This window comes from Mizuhopecten yessoensis, unplaced genomic scaffold (assembly GCF_002113885.1).
Source record: "Mizuhopecten yessoensis strain PY_sf001 unplaced genomic scaffold, ASM211388v2 scaffold10917, whole genome shotgun sequence".
Classification (NCBI taxonomy): Eukaryota; Metazoa; Mollusca; class Bivalvia; order Pectinida; family Pectinidae; genus Mizuhopecten; species Mizuhopecten yessoensis.
Window position 1 is genome coordinate 1142559 of NW_018408786.1, and position 18977 is coordinate 1161535.

Genomic DNA, 18977 nt, shown 5'->3' on the forward strand with positions numbered 1-18977 from the left:
TATAAATTTGAAAAATGTACATTCTAATCGGATTTTTCCAAACACATAAATTGATTCTGTCTATGACAAACAAAAGGGAAAATGTTAAATGCTATAATAGCTTTTTCAAAGATAACCAATACAGAATAAATTAAACAGTATAGAAATAGCAAGGAAAAGAAAGGATATTATTTTATAAACATTGCTATTTTATCATTATAAAAATAAATTTATTATTATATCTTATATTTATTTTTATTTTTTTGCGACTTTCATTATGTTTAATTACTCTGTTATCGATATTTTGCACTATTCAGTTTATCTAATTTTGCCCGATATTTCTTTTTGAATTAAAGACAACCTTTTCATCAATAACATACCAAATTATGAGGGATAGGTGGTCTATATAATAATCGGTCAAGTAATCTACGTACGAACAGGTGTGTATTTGTAATCACTGTCGCACCTGTAGGATCACAGGTAACAAATGCCGAGCCCGACCTTGCAAAGATCGAACGCATGATGGTCTAAGTCCTAAATAATCTAATAAGTTAAGCATATCTATCTATTGGCTCGGTTTAATACAAAGTACACAAATAGCTGGTTTGTATCTATATTGCATAATATTACACAAAGTAAGGGCAGGAAACCAAATATATTTATACACAAATTATGACAAGCTTATATAATCCCTTTATTAAACAATATCCTAAGATATTTTGTTACAAGTATGAACACTTTGAAATTTGCATTGCTCTTTGATGTTTTTCATTTCTAATTCTGTTATTTTGTGATATATGCAAGTCCTCCAATGTTAAAAGTTGTATCATTATCTCATCATACCATCAACTATGGTGACGTAAAATAAAAAACAAATATATTACAAAGATAACGAAGTAAGGTATCAATGGAGTACTCAAAAAGCCGAGGATAACGTCTAATTTAGTAGATCAATTCCACATTGTTTTATTATAGATCTACGTAATGCTGATAAACAAACAATAAATTTTGTACTTTAAATACCCAATAAATCATTGATAAAAGTGTACATCATGCTTCTGTCACTAATGCTTTTATCACAATTCCTTAACTCAATCACATGGTACGATAACTGTTGATTTATTAATATTTTCATAATCATTAATATTTTCATAATCATTAAAATTTAAATAAATTATACTAGAATTTAAAATGACCCCCACTTGCTAAAAACATGAATAATTATAGCTCAAAAAATATTTTTGAAAAAAATATATGATTTCACTATTATTAAATTCAAAATAAAATCCATCCTCTGGTATTTGAAAGTTATCAGCTTAAAGGGAAAAAATCATGAAATAATCATGTTTTGCAATCGGATTTGATATATAAAACTTAAAATATTGAATTTGTGTTTATATTTCATTAAACACATAAAGCGTTACTTAACTGGATCTCGTACTACTAATTAATGTTGTGATGATTATTGATGATGGTTAAAATTAATAATATATTTTATTCGGTGTAAAATCTTGAGGCAATACAATGGTGAGTCAAATAAAAATTCTTTGATATATTTGCAAATACATATAGTTTGAATATTTGTCGATGAAAATAATTGCAAGATACCCAAAAACAAAACAACAAGAAAAATGGTTTTCCAATATGCACAAGGCTCTGTGCTGCCTGCTTATTGTAATTACGGCTATTGTTCAGGCTAACACGGACAATCAAAATGTCTTCCTTTAAGATGTAGCTCACATCATTATATAATATAACTTGTTTCCTTCCTTTTACAAACCGTAAGATAGTTTGTAATGACTACTTGACATATTTTTAAATCAACATACCTTCTTTTCATTGTTCTTTAACTTTTTCTCTGTCATCAGCTTTTATAATTTTGTCGAAGACATTTTACATGTATATTAGCAACAAAATGTAATTGCCTTTTAATAATAAATAAATCAGAAACAAATAAAAAAAAAACAACAAGCAAAACAAACACACCACAAAAAATCCAAAAGATCGATTTTCTCTGTGCATGTTTAGATCAACAGTGTTACATCATATCTTTTTATTAGATTATTAGTCAAGATTATGGTCTTAAAACTGAAGATATTTTTGTTGTTTCATGTCTGTACTTAGATCTTTACGCTGTCGTCTCTACTAGTTGACAACAATGCGTTGTTAAACTATTCACACACACAAAAAACGCCAGCAAGCAAAGACGGAAACAAAAACAATAGCAAATATAAACGTCTGAAAATTCCGTTTAAAAAAAATATCATCAAATATTTGAAAAGAGAGTTCAAAAATAAAATATTTGCAAAAAGCTTCATAAGCAAATAATCGAAGGACACAGATCATGGACAGGGATGATCTAGTCAGGGAGCAAACGACACCACAGACGTCTAGAGAACACGATTATAAATACTGTCTTGAGCTGTAGTTCAAATCGAAAAAATAAAATTTATAGCTGCAGCAAAAATTTATTTTGTCAAAAAATAACAATTCTGACTGCTTGTGTGTGTCAGTACAAAAGCAGTGTCGGGGGAATGTGTGTGTAAGTGTTATTTAACGATTTAAATGTTTGTAGCGGAGGGACAGATCTGGTTTACGACCAATAAAACACATATTCCAGTTGTCCGACAAGGCGATAGCCTGTCTACAAGGCTGTTCAAATCTATATGAAATGGACATTTTTCTATGTCCCTCCCATTTCTATAGTAACGAGCACTGGGTGATGTAATTCTAAACAGATTTTTACTGTTTTACAATGCGTGAAATATATCTTACACGACCTGTTCATTGCTAATAAGCCGGTTTTGAAACGATATTTATAAAGGAGGAACATTATGTGCTGTACTTTTGTCAAAGGTCACGATACCAAACAGGAAATACGTTCTTTCAAAATCTGAAAGCAACCTACACCTTATACAAAAAAATACTCCGTTAGTTTCAACCATTCATAATCCAAAGTTTTAATTGAAATATGAGAAACACTAAAAGATGAAAACGTTCTTGTAACCTGTTTTTTGTTTAGTAATGTATTAATGACCTTATGTTTTATGCGCTCGTCCATGAATTCGCGATTTAGAGGGTGTTACTTAGATATTGGTAGTAATTATCCACAGAAATGATATTTCCGGAATATTTAAATTCGCTCATGATTCTTCTTGCGCATTGATACGAAAATGAATATAGCAGGAAAATTAATCTTTCGTTAAATAGAATAATTATCATTACATCAAAGCATATGTCTACCTTTAATACCATAACCCCAGAGCATGCTCTATATATGTTGTTATTCAAATAGCAAAAACATGATTAAGCAAACCATTGTTTAATTTCGTATTTATACCATATTTTGGCTAAAAATGAACACAAAAGTACCTCTTCAATATTTCGTATTTGAAACGATATGAAATAACTCATAGACAACGTGAAAAATAGACTTCAGATCTCGCAAATAATTTCCAGATACGAGAATAATATTCTTGAACTTGAATACGGCCGCGAAAATGAGCAACAATCCAGTGATGATGTCGGTTTCACATTCTCACGACGTGAGTATTGGCTGTCGAACACATTGCTATGGCGACAGACTAGTGCTCTGTGCCGCCTATCAATGTACCACATAGACAAATACATGTAAATATGTGTGTCGTTCAATAGACATTACGGAGACGACGAACCATAAATAACGGGCCGAGAATGCCTGCCACGTGTAGTGTACGGCAGGGTCTGTCAAATCCCCCTCATAGACTGTCGTGCGATGTCAGCGATTCAGTTCCTGGCTTGTTGACACCTCCCCCTATGTCTTCTCGCTTCGTCTAGGATCCCTCCCCGGTTCTTGTTCTTTAGGAACGCGCTTGTGATGGATTCGAGTGGACACCTCGGCAGGGAGCGGTGTGGGGCCTCCGAGTTGCGAAGGATACTGCACTCATACAACGTTCGGGGTCGAAAACGTTGTCAAGATGTTCCTTAAAATCGAAGCGTTTATTGCCATGCATGTCCACTCACCAAGATGCTATCTCCGTGACGGGCAATGTCTACACAGGTGCCCGTAAATAAACCACGCACAACACTAACGCTTGCGCTTAACAGAAATGTGAAGAGCGCATATTTATTATATCAATGAGCTTACACATAGCGACTGCACGTTGAGCATGTCATTTGCTTGTGGGTTGTCGGCATTTTTGTATCCACTTCAAAATTCTTTGATCGTAAACCGTACACAAGGAAGTAGATATAAGCTACATAGCAACGGAATTACGAAATTCTGAGTAAATACCATGATGTTTAGTTCGGCTATTGTTTGCGGTACTGGAAGATCACAAGTAATGTGTTTGTGACACTACTTCACTCGCCATATTATTTGGATTCCATATCGCAGTAAATCATATCCATGTTACGAGATGTTTGTTTTCGCGATTTTTTTCGCGAAGAAAGGTAATCTCTTTGAAACGTACTAGCAAATTCCGGATCAGGTCGTTTATTTGTTTGTTTGTTATTTAAATTGTTTACTGAGAGATTGCGTATATATTTGTTTGATTATTAATTTGCTTATTTTTATTATCCGTCAGTTTGTTTATTTATTTAGCTTGGTTTTTATCATGAACTAATTTGTTTAATTATTATCACGGATTTTGCTTATTTCTTTATTTGATTTAATCAGGCCAGTTTGCTATTTGCTTTTTTGCATATTTGATTATTTTCTATTTGTTTGTTTTGTTTTTGTGATTTGCATTTCCTTTTCCTACATTTTATTCTTTGCTTGTGTATTTGTTTACAATATTAATTTTTTGTGTGTATACAATTGATGTTTACGTTTTTTCTGCACAGTTCCTTTGGAGACAGTGATGGGATGTCATATAATGAAGTTACTTAGAAAGTGTAAAGTACACAATATATTTCAGTGTCGTGTGTTGCGATCTTTATGCATAAAAGCACCATCACAAGCATAACACTATTAAACCATATCAAATTATAACCCGTAAAACATGTTTGTGACCGCTAGTACGACAACGGAATGCCAAGCGATGAAGAAACATTGCAATTATCAACGCAATTTCATTGTTCAATCTAACCAGTTACATTTGTGCAAATTTGTGCAAATACATTTGTGTCATCGTATATTCTATTATCTCAAACTCCTCTGTTTGTCAGCGAATCAATTTCTCGTTGACATTATGTGTGTTTATATAGCAGTTCCTTCTTTGAGGGTAAGAGAGCGAGATGTATATGCTCTCATAAGAGACGTTTAAACAAGATGCTTGCCGTCATTGGTAGTAAGTCGCTAATACTTACCTCTCAAACGAATATCAAGGAATTCTCCTATGAATTGTATCGCTGAATTATCAACGTTCTCAAAGCTGTGTTTTCGGAATTCCTTTCGAGTCGGCCCATTGTACTTCCAAATTGTTTCGCGTATCATCCATTTAAAAAAAAGCACTTTTGCTGGATTCAGTGAACAGAAGGGAAACTTGTATCGCCGTCAAGTTGTTTTATGTACGAAATATCCACTATTTCGTTATCATAAAAATTAAGTCTGCTACTGTATCTAACCAAATCTACTGCGTCATTTAGGACCAAGCAGCTAGGCCGAGTGTAAACTGCGCTGAACCGCCATATTCCACGGTGAGGGGCAAATAGGACACGGAGACAAGAAGTGTAAGGTTGTGAAATAAAATGCGCTTCAATCTTGCAATTATCTTCTTTGCGATGTCTATCTCGTCGTATGTCGCCTTTGAAGAATTTGTCATTCCAGTGACAAAATTCACTATCTCCGAGATAATCTGCGCGACATCAGATAACTGATATTGATGACGTCAGAACAGTGTGTGCACACAGTTGATGTACTACCATCACCGCCATCACACACAGTTTTGATATTTTATCGTGTATTATTTTATTAACAATATTTTCTTTTTGATATTATTTTATAGTGTCTTCCATCTGTTGATCGCGTAACAGAACAAGATTTATTTATTTCACAGCCTGAGCCATTGCCAGCTCCATGCGAGAGGTGCAGTGATCTGTTTAGACGGGGACACCTTATCGCAAATCTATATGAAATATGAATAAGAAAACTCAATTGAAATCTAGTTATTATAATTCAGGGATTGGAAGGTGGAGATGCAAGTCCATAGTCCAAGTAGAATTTAACTTTTCAATGGCATTTACTTTTGATTACAACAAACGAAGGTGAAACTGAGTAAACACGTGATATTGAAATCCCTGTTTAAAAACATCTGTTTCTAAAACAGTCTGTTATTGATACGTCAGTAAACAAACTGTAATATTCCGCAAACTTACTTGTTTCTGGACAGGAATACACGGACAAGAGATGTCGAAGAGTAACTACAGCACTTGTCTCGGGGTAGTCAGTCCAACATAGTAGAAAGCAGAAGGAAGGAAGAGAAAATGATGTGGCCCTGAATGAAGGAAGGAAAATGGAAGAGAGTAAAAAGAGGAACGAAGAATGGAGAACAGTAATGAAGGAAAGGATAAGAACACGGAAGTAAGGAGAGCAGAAGAGATTGAAGTAATGAAAGAGAACAGAGGGAGAAAGTAAAGAAAAGCAAGACACATTGACGAACGAACCTCTCTTAGTGTAAAGTGACCTAGAACTGACTCATAAATAACCGAAAATTGCAAAGTGCAAACAATAACACACATCTGCTTGTATTCGGGGTGAAAAACATCTCTACTATAATATCAATTCGAGATTCTTATATAAAAAACCTAGTTGGTAAGCTTCTCAAACGGTTCACAAATTATTATCAGTGGTTGTAGGGCCTTTGCAACCAGCCAATATCGTTCTCAACTCCCTGGGGAGCATACAGCCGGTGATGCCATTTCGGCGCTCACAGCTAGCATTCAACAATTCTAGCACTGCCCAACTACGTACTCATTTACAGCTGAGTAGATTGGAACAAGCGGAGTAAAGTATCTTGTTCAAGGATACAACACAGTGCCGTGACATGACTCGAACCCTCAACCCTTCGGTCACGAGCCCGGCGTCCTACAACTAGACTACCGTGCCTCCAAGTTCCAACACGGAAGATTCTGGTGGTGGCATAAAAAAAAGATGCGTCAGATACCAGCAGACATATCAGAGGAAATGAAAAATACCTGGCAAGACAATGACACAAACTTGACGAAAGGCTTTTCGTGGTCGAAGTTATTTACAAGAAAGAACTTCAAGCCCATTTTTTGGGAAACTGTTTCACGCGATTCGTGCGGACAGCAGAACTAAGAGGCCAGCAACATTGAGGCCTGATGATACAATAGAAAAAAGGCGCCGAGCTAGCGGAGAAGTAGTGAGCATGCTGAGCATGGACAATGGAGGGCGCAGAAGGCTAAGAGTAAAATGACCAGCAACCAAAGGGTAGAAACATCTTATAAAAGTTGGGAGTCTTCCTGGCAACGCCAGATGTAGCTTTCTTATTCAAAATAACCAGCAACCAGACAGTGTGCGGCTCATGCAACAGCAGCGGAATTAATTCTGCTACTGTTCATGTCAAATAAGTTTGATACCAAACAGCCAAAAAACGTTTCTCCCCTTTCCTCCTATTTTCATTCTACCAAACAGGAAATGTGGAGACATGATTGAGCTATATAAGTCATACATTTTTACAGAAATGTATATCCCAATCTTTATCGTACATGCACGGTGTTCTTACACCATCCGACTCCCAAACCGACATTTTTATTGCCAGTCAGCGCTGTGAAAGTGGATCCGTCATTAGTGCGATAGATAAGTGATGAGAGATTATAAAAACATGGAATGTTTATTTTCGAATTCGATTCGTTTAACGTGTATAATATAACAGACAGCATTTAAAGGTGTTCACATGTGATACACGCGCACATGAAGAATATGTTTCGTAGATATGACGTCAGGAGCGGATGACGTCATGTTTTTGTCTTGCATTCGAACCCAATAATTTCGCACTGTACTTCGGGAGTATTAAAATGTATTAATGATCTGTTGAAAATAGGTTAAACAAGAGGGGAGTCGGTCACGCGAATAAGTATCCAGAAACAGTTGAATAATGGTTACGTATCCGTTTTAATACTTTTCCTTGTTCAGATCCTTGTTTTAAGTACAACTGCTACAAAAGGTTAATGTAAAATATTTTTTGCAATATATTTTGATTTGATCTTAAAAAATTAAGTTTAGTTTACATTAAATTCAGCTTCCGTCGACCGTCACGTACGTTTTCCTGTGGAGGTAGATTAATCGGAAAAAACACATTGGTCTTTCCGTCGCTTAAAACCAAGAATATGTGTGTGTGAATTGGTAAAAAATAAATCTCAGAACATTTTATCGGCTGATTTGAATTATCTTATCTGTACACAAAAATGTGGATGGTTCTTCTTTCTGAAGCCGCCTGTAAATCACTTCTGAAATAAAAATAAAAGCAGATATAGCTATCACTGAGAGAGCTGATCAGCGATTTGTCATCTGCCTAGCACCAGTAGCTACAACATCTTACTTATAGTTTCCTTATTGCACAAACTTCTCCATAAGAAAAGCAATGAAGTTTGGGGGAAACTTAACTTGCGATTTAACGCAAATATACGTTATCTTGAAAATCTCGTTTTTTAGTAACCCACCTTGTCACCGCCAGCTTTTCATGTACCTAAAGTTAAAAATGCATTCTTTATTTTCATATTTTATTGTTGTCGTTATCTTCGTTTTCATCAATATAGAAATATAATTTATATTGTTATAAATGTCAGCCAGACATTGGAGAACACCGTGCGAAAGTCTGATGTGTGTGTTACTCAGTGTATGAGAACATGTTTATGAAGACTTAATTCTGTGTTCATTAGAGTATGAAAAAATGTACGCCTGAAATCGGTGATATTTTATCAGAAAATGAACATAAACACAAACAGAACTGGTTTAAAATTCAACAAAACAAATTAAAAATGTTTTTAATTGTTTTTTATTACAGTTAGGCAACATTTCGTTTCGTTCTATAATATCAATATTGCTTATTGAATATATTTCACAAGATTGTCATAGGTATATTGTGTTTTTTCCCAGAACCCGGTTTGATTTTGACAACATGAGTAAATGTTATCGTTATTGGTGATACATAAATTTCGAACACCACTGCTACTGTGAAACCAATTAATAATGACAAAAATATTTGTTCTGGAGCAAAATCAAATAGCTAAATTAAAAAAAAAAAAAAAGGAACAGAAATAAAATTGCGCCCTGTCACTTACTTAATGTAATACATCCGCACATCTCTTTTACCAAACTGGGTGTTTAAATATAAGTCTTCCGGGGCTTTTTGCTGTTGATGTCACAGACGAGTATGGGTGGTACCAATGCCGACCTGTTTCACATTCACAGTTCTTGAGACGCGAATACAGGATTAATGCCAACAGATTCTGCCACCAGGCAAATCCCGGCACACACAAAACAACGCTAATTGATATTTTGCTACCAGGGTTAGTTCGGCACACAGTCGACAACGCTAACGGATATTGCTACCAGGGTACCACAGAAAGGAGGAAAACAACACAAAAGAATGTCAATTTTAATGCAAGTTTCGCCATTTTAGAGGAAAAGCCGCGTCAGTTTTGATCCCAGAGATGTTTCGATGTTCATGAATGGAGATATATGTATTATGGTTTCTCTAGATCTGATAAATGGGTCAATATTGAGATGTAATTAACACTAGGAAATATGGATAATATTATTGTCCACTGCTATTGTCTCCTTTTACCAACTTGAATGCCATCCACTAAATGGCAGAGGTATCGGTAAACAGAAGACTTTGAAACACGGCGGTTTGAATATTGGCGCCGTTAAACTTTGTTCTCCTCTATAACGGACGTTCACCCAGCAGTTACCGAATATTTAGCGGTATTGTAAAGAAAATGTCGATAAAGAGCTGTAAAATTCCTCAAACTTATCATCTTGAGCAACTTACCATGTACAATGTCGATCGCTCGACAATGCCATAACAGAAAATTGTGGTTAAAAGAAGCTCGAAACTTCAAGACCAATTGTTTACTCGCATTTATTAGCACATGTTCAGTTCTAAGAAGAAAAAGTCGCTGAACCAAGTTTTCGTTTTAAACCTGGTAAAAAAATTAACGGTGTGTTATAAACATGATAAACAAGATTTGCTCCTTGTGGAATTTCTGTTTTATGTATGAAATGTGCATGTTTTACTTTTGGCCACAAAATGGCAATAAATAAAACAAAAATGATAATAAAAATAATAATAATAATAATAATATTTAAAACATGGTTCATTTGTAAATACGATTTGGTTTGAAATGTATTTGGATCACAAGCAATAGCAAGCAGTGTGGCCGGTACCGAGATCAATTCCTTCTCAAATATTAGGTAAATACCGCGCTGTTTTAAGTCATAAAGTTTACATAAACCACATGAAGAATGCATACACAGAAACAAAACTGTAGCCCACCTGAATGAAATTGTACAACACCTGAATGAGTTGTACATATTTATATTAAACGTTGATGTGCATTCCTGTAGAATTTTCTCACCCACATTGGAACTTCACAACTAAATATAAGTTTGATAATGGAGCTATTAATTTACAGGAACAAAACCCACGTGAAATATTTACCCGTGTAGGGACCCTATCTGCTCAGCATCGCCACACTGGCACGCATGCCTGGCCGATTTGTTTGGAGTTCCGCCAGACATGTGACGTCGACAACAAACTTGCTATTCTTCACGCCGAACAACAACTCTAGATCTGATTTCACCCAGTAATGCCACTTAACACGAAGTTATAAAAGTGTTCTTTTTCATTTTGAGTCAGCAGCTTTATTTCCGCATTTGTGATCTATGATCATTCGTTCTTATTGATATGAACTCACGTCTATCCATGTGCCACGGGAGGGTAAATGAAATGTCATGTCTGAGAAATCATATCGGAAACGTCACTTCCGGATAGACTGCTGAGGTAGTTAAGGTATATGCAATCAAAACATCCGGAATGGAAGAGTATGGTTTGTCGGCCTTTCATCACAGGGGTTTGACGTTGCATCAACACATATGTAAGCCTTATTTTCTCGGTATATTGTAAATATTACATAAACATATAAAGGCTACAATTTTTATTGATAAAACGTCAAATTCCTGTGCTTTCATCAAGGCAACCGAGTTTTGATTTTTTTCTCCATAATTTTGCATACAACCTGTTGTATAACCTATTGTGACGTCATATGATGATTCAAATGGCAACATACGTACAGATCATATCATGACGTCACCATGGAGAAAGAGATTAATGACGGACTTTTGTAGAACTCAAAAATGACCAGAAAAGCACACGTGTTTCGCAATGTTCGCAACAACAATATTAACTATGTGTTGAAACGGAACTGTCATTCCTTCTTATTTCGTGTGAGATTTATGAAACAAACTCGACACGATCTTTTCCTGATTATTTAATGTTTATGGCATACAATGTTATTTTATTACAAAATATATATCTGTGAGATTGCCAGATCACGATAAAAAGTGAAGTCCCTTGATTACTGCGACAGGAAGTTCGTTTAGCAAGAATTCAGTATGTGTATGACAGAATGTGTCCGGGTATGCCAGTCGTGGTCTACCGCAGTCTGGCCGGATACTCGATGTATTGGAGCACACAACACCAGTCAACTCCCGGGTAGTTTGGTGTGCCTCACTGTACCCGCTAACCGCAGATAGAGCTCTGTGTTCAGTGTATGACTTGACCAGTGTCTCTTCTCCGCTTCCCAGACCATTATTCTGTACAGCAATGAAAATGTGACTCTGGGCAAAAAGGCTGAAATTTAGATTGACAATCCCTTCTAGGAAAAACATAAAGTTTGTATAAAACAAAAAATCTGAAAATGGCTGAAATTAGATTCCACGGTGGCAGTAAAGATTTTCACGACAGGAGTATTTGCTTCTTTTTCTGTACGATGAAATATAATTATATTTGTATAAAGTAACACTATATACCCAAAATTCTCTCTAAACCACAATTTCAAGCACAGGGACATGGATCGCTTTATTTGCAATATTAAAAAATAGGGGTCTCTATACATGGATCGCATGCCCCTGTGATTTCAAGACCGCAAACTAGTGAGTGGAGGATTTTGGAAAATTTACGTAGACCGTACTCATTCCTTTCAGACTGGAAACTATATATAGTGAACACATCTGTAAAATTTAGAGCAAAAAAAATGACATCCTAGAAGGCGGTACATGTATTTGTGCCAGTGAACTTTTTATTTCAGGTAATATTTACACTTGTATTACCTGAAACGTTTTCTGTGTTCTATTTTCTTTTTTCCACAGCAAGTAATGATTGGTGACCTCTACTTAAGACTTGTGAGTCAATTCACAATTCAGATATAGGGGTTGTCACAGTGTCGAGCACAAATGACCACGGAGACGATCCGTTTGATCGGCGCATTAAACACGGAGTTTCATACGAAAATTTTGTTTAAAGAATGTTACGTAAAACATAAAAATACCATAGTTTGAGTACAAAATACCTATTTTTAAATTCTGATGGTACACTTGTCATCGATTTACCATTATCCTTACCAGAAGTTTGAATGACTATAATAATAAAATGATACTACATGGCGTTTCAATACTTTTATAACGTTTTCAGTGTATGAGTGCACCGAATCCCAGAGGGAGGGAGCTATACCACATTGATCACTAATCGTTTTCTATCTCCGCCTCATCCAATTTTTAACGGCCATTTTTAAAGGAGACAGTCGGGTTGTTTTTCGGACTGATGAAAATATCGATATAACAAAACGCTAGTGTTACGGGCATGCCGAGTAGACCTGCCACTTTGATATTATTTGTCATTTTTAATTTTTTCCTAATTCTGATCAAAGAACAGTTTGATTTTATTTCAGAAGTCAAGGAGTGGCACTAAGACGCCGTAAAAGCCGGGACAATATGGTCGCGTCAAGCGTGTAATATTAATGAATGCTGGAGAATTTGGTGAAATTTAAGCCCGTCTATAACGCGAGGTAAATAGGGTGTTATTATAAGACAGTGTAAGGCGTTATTGGGCTCCAACACCGGATAACAGCCTTCCGTGTGGGCTAGGCACCCGTCTCGTGAGTGACACCTGTTTGGTAACGACCCCTGACCTCTATGCCAATCAAGATTGATTTCATTCAGTGATGTGCAACCTATTTGATTTTGACCTTTGACTTGATAGAATTATTTCATGCCCCGTTAAAATAGATCGATTAAAGCGATAAAAGACCCGGGGTGTCATCATAGGCTAGGGTTCTGGTCTCGTGAAAACCCCCTCTACTCGCCAAGCGGCCAAAACTGGGGCCTCCGAGAACCTCTGTCAACTAGATCAAGGCGGCTCCTTACAAATGTTGACGGGCACACGGTAGGATATTTGGCCTCGGTGATCCCACCTTGAACACTTTGAAACAGGGAACCTACAGTCCCAAGGTTCAGTGATTATCTTGAATTTCCCCCGCGCGTCGGTGACTTTATAAATTAAACACCAAACGACTTTATTTGGTGTAATAAGATAGGCTACTGACTCATCCGAGAGCTATCGTGCCAGCTCCGCTCGGAGCCTTTAAACATTTCATCCCGATGCAGTCTTCTTAACGTATATATTAGATAACAAAATAATAATATGCCAAAAACAAGCTGAAGTTCACGAACAAGGGATTGTCTTGTGTCAAGTTCCGTGTCATAATTTGATAATTTTGTCAAGACAAATGAAGCTGGTCGTAACCTTTTAAGTATTTGACGACGTCCCGAAATTTAATAATCAATTATAACGATACCAGATCAAATAAAATGTTTACGTGTGAGTAACAAATTTGTTGTTTTATGTATTCCAAATATGTACAGGACAACAAATACCGCAGCTGGACTCGAACCCTAAAGAACCCAAGGTTCGACTTCAAACGAATTTGTCAGCTTTATCTTTTAATTGACAATGCACATTCCATAGATTACAAACACATTTTGGTGTTTGAAGGTGTCGCTATCAGATCCCGTGTTTTACCTCCTACTACTTCAAGCTACCAATGGATTTCAATATCCCAGAAGACAACGTCTTTGTTTTAGGTGACAGATGGTCGCGGAACGAGCATGGGAAAAACAATGATATTAACATTCTTTGGACAGTGATTTCAATTAAGAAAGGTTATCATTGGCGATCGAGACTAACAGATTTTTTCGATTGTTAACGCCAAACAGAATACTGGATCATGGTCCGACTTGCAGAAAGCAGAATGGCTAAGACTGCTATCCCCAAAAGCTGGTCGTATTGCAAAATACAGTTGTGCACTATGCGGGGATCCTTTTGGAGAGAAAGTTGGTGACGGGGCATGGCCCATCAGTCTTTAATATTTAGTCTCAAAATGTCCGATCCTTTTTTCTTACCCAATACGATCCCTATGAAAGTGAAGATATTTTTTTCTTCAAAATTCAGTTGTGTGCCAATTCGGTGAAAGTAAAAGATAAGTGTCCAATAGGGTAAAAGTCATAATTAACTATTATACTATCTATTAATTATATGTATGTATATGTATAACTTACACGTATTTGTAATTTTGTAATATATTGATCACAATGATATCATGTAATAATGACCTCTTGTTACACACTTAACGTGTGTCGGAGTGTATAAATAACTTGGAAATTATTTAAGGTTGATACAAACAGAAAACTGATTGCTAGTGTCAACAAAGAGCGACTGTTGAAAGACAATCACAGTGAACTATCAGACTTGTCGGTATCACCAGACAATATGTCAAGTTGAAATGCGAACCATGAGAGCAATTGATACAGGAAATTGAGAAGCGTCAGATTTTTTGTCAAGGTCAATTACGAAATAAATTCTGTAGTTCATGAGGTCAACTGGTGTTAACGAGATTAACTATAGTTCATATCAATTGTGGTTCATGAGACAACTGTTAAGGTAATTAGTTGATGAGGTAAACTGTGATTCATTGGTTATAGTTCATAAGGTTTACTGCAGTTTGAGGCTCACTGTACATGTACACATGAAGTAACTGGTTCATAAGGTGAACCCTTGTCCATGTTACCTGTTCATGAAGTTCACTGTATTTTAAGACCAACTGTAGATCAGAAGTCTACTGTTGCTTATGAGGCCAAATGTACTTAGTGACAGAAACTAAAATTCAACAGATTACATGTCAACTGTACACAATGCGGTCTCTTGTAGGCAATGTCCCATGCAGACAATGAGGTCTATTGTAGGCAATGTCAACTGTAGACAATGAGGTCTATTGTAGGCAAAGTGCACTGTAGACAATGAGGACTCTCGTAGGCAATGTCCACTGTAGGCAATGAGGTGTTACCTGTTCATGAAGTTCACTGTATTTTAAGACCAACTGTAGTTCAGAAGTCTACTGTTGCTTATGAGGCCAAATGTACTTAGTGACAGAAACTAAAATTCAACAGATCACATGTCAACTGTACACAATGCGGTCTCTTGTAGGCAATGTGCCATGCAGACAATGAGGTATATTGTATGCAATGTCCACTGTAGACAATAACTCTTTTGTAGGCAATGTTCACTGTAGACAATGAGGCCTATTGTAGGCAATGTCGACGGTAGATAATGAGGTTTTTTGTGGGCAATGTCCACTGTAGACAATGAGGTCTATTGTAGGCAATGTCAACGGTAGATAATGAGGTTTTTTGTAGGCAATGTCCACTGTAGACAATGAGGTCTATTGTAGGCAATGTCTACTGTAGACAATGAGATCTATTGTAGGCAATGCCAACTGTAGACAATGGGCTTATTGTAGGCAATGTCCACTGTGGACAATGAGGTCTATTGCAGGCAATGTCAACTGTAGATAATGAGGTTTCTTGTAGGCAATGTCCACGGTAGATAATGAGGTATTTTGTAGGCAATGTCCACGGTAGATAATGAGGTATTTTGTAGGCAATGTCAGACAATGAGGTCTATAGTATGAAATGTCCACTGTAGACAATGAGGTCTATTGTAGGCAATGTCCACATTAGACAATGAGGTCTATAGTAGGAAATGTCCATTGTAGACAATGAGGTCTATTGTAGGCAATGTCCACTGTAGACAATGAGGTCTATTGTAGGCAATGGCAACTGTAGACAATGAGGTCTATTGTAGGCAATGTCAACTGTAGACAATGAGGTATATTGTAGGCAATGTCCACTGTAGACAATGAGGTCTATCGTGGGCAATGTCCACTGTAGACAATGGGGATATTGTAGGCAATGTCAACTGTAGATAATGAGGTCTATAGTAGGCAATGTCCACTGTAGACAATGAGGCCTATTGTAGGCAATGTCAACTGTAGACAATGAGGTATATTGTAGGCAATGTCCACTGTAGACAATGAGGTCTATTGTAGGTATTGTCAACTATAGACAATGAGTTCTATTGTAGGCAATGTCCACTGTAGACAATGAGGTCTATTGTAGGCAATGTCCACTGTAGACAATGAGGTCTATTGTAGACAATGTCCACTGTAGACAAAGAGGTCTATCGTAGGCAATGTCCACTGTAGACAATGAGGTATATTGTAGGCAATGTCCACTGTAGACAATGAGGTCTATTGTAGGCAAAGTCCACTGTAGACAATGAGGTCTATTGTAGGCAATGTCAACTGTAGAGAATGAGGTGTATTGTAGGCAATGTCCACTGTAGACAATGAGGTATATTGTAGGCAATATCCACTGTAGACAATGAGGTCTATCGTAGGCAATGTCCACTGTAGACAATGAGGTATATTGTAGGCAATGTCAACTGTAGATAATGAGGTCTATAGTAGGAAATGTCCACTGTAGACAATGAGGTCTATTGTAGACAATGTCCAATGTAGACAAAGAGGTCTATCGTAGGCAATGTCCACGGTAGACAATGAGGTATATTGTAGGCAATGTCAACTGTAGACAATGAGGTATATTGTAGGCAATGTCCGCTGTAGACAATGAGGTCTATTGTAGGCAATGTCCGCTGTAGACAATGAGGTCTATTGTAGGCAATGTCAACTGTAGAGAATGAGGTGTATTGTAGGCAATGTCCACTGTAGACAATGAGGTCTTTTGTAGGCAATGTCCACATTAGACAATGAGGTCTATAGTAGGAAATGTCCACTGTAGACAATGAGGTCTATTGTAGGCAATGTCAACTGTAGACAATGAGATCTATTGTAGGCAATGTCAACTGTAGACAATGAGATCTATTGTAGGCAATGTCAACTGTAGACAATGAGGTATTTTGTAGGCAATGTCAACTGTAGACAATGAGGTATTTTGTAGGCAATGTCAACTGTAGACAATGAGGTATTTTGTAGGCAATGTCAACTGTAGACAATGAGGTATTTTGTAGGCAATGTCAACTGTCGACACTGAGGTATATTGTAGGCAATGTCCACTGTAGACAATGAGGTCTATTGTAGGCAATGTCAACGGTAGATAATGAGGTATTTTGTAGGCAATGTCCACTGTAGACAATGAGGTCTACTGTAGGCAATGTTAACTGTAGACAATGAGGTCTATTGCAGGCAATGTCCACTGTAGAAAATCAGGTCTATTGTAGGCAATGTCAACTGTATACAATGAGGTCTATTGTAGGCAATGTCCACTGTAGACAATAAGGCTATTGTAGGCAATGTCCACTGTAGACAATGAGGTGTATCGTAGGCAATGTCCACTGTAGACAATGAGGTGTATCGTAGGCAATGTCCACTGTAGACAATGAGGTATACTGTAGGCAATGTCCACTGTAGACAATGAGGTCTATTGAAGGCAATGTCAACTGTAGACAATGAGGTCTACTGTAGGCCATGTCAACTGTAGACAATGAGGTCTATTGCAGGGTAGACAATGAGGTCTATTGTAGGCAAAGTCCACTGTAGACAATGAGGTCTATTGTAGGCAATGTCAACTGTAGACAATGAGATCTATTGTAGGCAATGTCAACTGTAGACAATGAGGTATTTTGTAGGCAATGTCAACTGTAGACAATGAGGTCTATTGCAGGGTAGACAATGAGGTCTATTGTAGGCAAAGTCCACTGTAGACAATGAGGTATATTGTAGGCAATGTCAACTGTAGACAATGAGGTCTATTGTAGGTATTGTCAACTGTAGACAATGGGTTCTATTGTAGTTAATGTCCACTGTAGACAATGAGGTCTATTGTAGGCAATGTCCAATGTAGACAATGAGGTATATTGTAGGCAATGTCAACTGTAGACAATGAGGTATTTTGTAGGCAATGTCAACTGTAGACAATGAGGTCTATCGTAGGCAATGTCCACTGTAGACAATGAGGTCTATTGAAGGCAATGTCAACTGAAGACAATGAGGTCTACTGTAGGCAATGTCAACTGTAGACAATGAGGTCTATCGTAGGCAATGTCCACTGTAGACAATGAGGTGTATCGTAGGCAATGTCCACTGTAGACAATGAGGTGTGTCTATTGTAGGCAAAGTCAACTGTAGCAATGAGGTATATTGTAGGCAATGTCAACTGTAGATAATGTGGTCTATAGTAGGAAATGTCCACTGTAGACAATGAGGTCTATTGTATATTGTAGGCAATATCCACTGTAGACAATGAGGTCTATCGTAGGCAATGTCCACTGTAGACAATGAGGTGTATTGTAGGCAATGTCCACTGTAGACAATGAGGTATATTGTAGGCAATATCCACTGTAGACAATGAGGTCTATCGTAGGCAATGTCCACTGTAGACAATGAGGTGTGTCTATTGTAGGCAAAGTCAACTGTAGCAATGAGGTATATTGTAGGCAATGTCAACTGTAGAGTCCACTGTAGACAATGAGGTCTATTGTAGGCAATGTCTACTGTAGACAATGAGGTATATTGTCGGCAAAGTCCACTGTAGACAATGAGGTCTACTGTAGGCAATGTCCACTGTAGACAATGAGGTCTATTGAAGGCAATGTCAACTGTAGACAATGAGGTCTACTGTAGGCCATGTCAACTGTAGACAA